Here is a 2500-nt window from a genome sequence, read left to right on the forward strand (position 1 = left end):
GCCGCATGTCCCCCATGGAGGAGGTCTTCCTGGGCCACCTCTCAGTACGTGCCATAGTCGGGGTGACCTGGCCCAGATACCACCAGCCGGGCCCGTCCCTTGGTCTGGAGGAGGTTCTGCCCCAGCAGGCCAATCCAATCCGATCCCAGCGACCGGTGCTGGCTCGCTATTCTCCAATGTACCGTGTTGCTTTGGTGATAATATCACCATACAGCAGGCGAGTTAAATATATATAGCAATGCACTGTGGTCATATGGCTGAATACTGAAACCTTTGTGGAAATGTTGTTGTGTAGACATGGAGTATAATAACTGTTGATAAGAATACTTAAACAGCCTAACCCTAAAACCCAACCAAACCCCTACTCTTTTTATTTTTTATTTAAACAAATATTTCAAACAAGTAATGTCAGCATATCAAGTAATCTATCGTTGTTTGTTAGAATGTAATCTGAGCCTTTCAATGGCTACAACAAGCACTTTTAGAGGACATACAATGACTTAGTGCTATTGCCCCAAAGGATTCCATAAAGATATTTTTGGCAGATTACAGCTGCAGCATTTTTGCCCAATACTGGACAAACCAAAAATAATGTCTGCATTAGTGCATTAGACCTAAAATGATTGAGTATGGTCCAAGATTTTTGTTTTATGTGACAAATCACAAGTTTTTTGTTTATCATGCTAACAATCTAGCCGACATGCTTTGGAGCTGGATAAGATGACCCCTGACCCATACACACACCAACACTTCCGAATAGTAATGAGCGGACACTAGGGAATTTTTCAAGGGATGAGAGGCTTTTTATCAGCATATTTGAAACTCATGTAGTACTTCTCAATATATTTACAAAACATAATACAAGAATAATAAAAAAAGAGAGAAAATGATCACGTCACAAATGAAGTCCCACGTAATGCGAAATAACTGCAAATGATGAGCAAAATGTACAAAGACGGGTTCTATTGTTACAATGTATGACTTATTCAAGAGAACACAAAAGACAAACAGAATGCTGCTATCGGTGGTGATGATCCATGTATGCCTTTTGCCTTTCTCTGTCACGTTTTTTTCTTTTTTTGTTAAATATTATCAAATACACATATTAAGACAGAGGAGCTACATTGCGAACTGTACATTTTCTGTAAAGGAGGGGGAGCATAAAATGTTAACAAGCAAAAATCGATTCATACATAAAAATAACAATAATACAACTTGGGCAGTGAAATAGGCCTAAAACATTGAATTATAAACAAGCCTGCATACCATTTCATACCAACGTTCCCTCGAAGCCAGACTATGATCACAGTTTATCCGGACGACAAAAATAACTTAAATACAAGTGACACTTATGAGTTGATACGTTTGTGTCCTGTATGTACTTTGGACCGTTCATCTTTTGAATTAATATTCCAAATGATATGATTAAAAAGCCATTGGAAAACCCTTTAAGGTCAATCAACCATTAAGTATGTAGATAAAAAATAATGATGCCCGTTTAAGGATGAAATCTTGCGCATCTTTACTTTGTTGTATGCCATACTTACCTCGTCTTTTTAATAGGAAACGCAGATTATTTATTTTCTGCAAAAATTCACAGCTCTTCCAAGACTGTGGTGGTTATTCTTAAAGTGTCCATTGATGACAAATGATCATGGAGCGATTCGACATTCAGTTAATAAACAAGGTCTTTAATTTTGACAATTGTGATCCTCTTGATTGAACCTTGAACATTGGTTGAGAAGTGAGAACTCAGCTGTTTTTCTTTTTTACATCATTTCTTATCATCATCGGCGCTGGTATTAAACATATAAGATGGACAGAGCATCAGAGAAGCACACCCATTTAAAATATCATTACCAATATTGATCTGAAGAGGGACTTATAACAAATAAGGTAAAGGTGCCCTTTCTCTGTTCACCGCCGCGCATTAAACCATTCAAAATAATAAATAGAAAGAGCGCACAAATAACGCAGATGTCGCCACGATGTTGTCGTGATGATGGTCTTTAGTCAAGTTCGGTTTCAAGTTCAAGCCTTCATAAAAAAAAAAAAGAAGAATCTTCTTAGCTCCTCCTTAGCATGTCTGGCTGTCTGGCTGCGGCCTTCCCTTTAGCTTCTGGGGCTGTTTTAGCATAAATATCCAACAAGGGACAGGGTAGAACACACAGGCTCACCCTCATGGTGGAGGAGCGTGAGGGTGAGCACACACACACACACACACAGTTCTCTTCCTACGAGTCTTGCAGGGTGTGTCTTCGCGTGATGTCGTACGGCACATACACAACTTATAACGGGGGGAGAAAAAAAAAATGCTGCAAAAAGGGGGATGCGGATAGGGGGGGGGGACAGAAGGTGGAGTAGAAGGACAGGACCCAGTGTAGGGCTTGGGTGGGTGGGTGGGTGGGGTGGTGGTCGGGAGGTGTCCTGCTTGGGGCAGGCGGGGCGAGAGTCACTGGCCCAGGTGAAGTCACGTTGGCTCTCCGACGCCGCGTAGCGT

General features: G+C 41.0%; 1 protein-coding gene across 1 annotated transcript in view; it reads right to left on the minus strand.

Annotated features, from left to right (window-relative positions):
- Window positions 1-778: 778 nt before the first annotated feature.
- The window catches only part of ssbp2a (single stranded DNA binding protein 2a), a 49683-nt gene continuing 47961 nt past the window's right edge, over window positions 779-2500 (minus strand). The window contains exon 17 of the mRNA XM_030358623.1: window positions 779-2500. This exon is cut by the window's right edge and continues 78 nt beyond it. The gene's annotated coding sequence lies outside the window, so the exon portion shown is untranslated.

This window comes from Gadus morhua, chromosome 6 (genome assembly GCF_902167405.1).
Source record: "Gadus morhua chromosome 6, gadMor3.0, whole genome shotgun sequence".
Lineage (NCBI taxonomy): Eukaryota > Metazoa > Chordata > Actinopteri > Gadiformes > Gadidae > Gadus > Gadus morhua.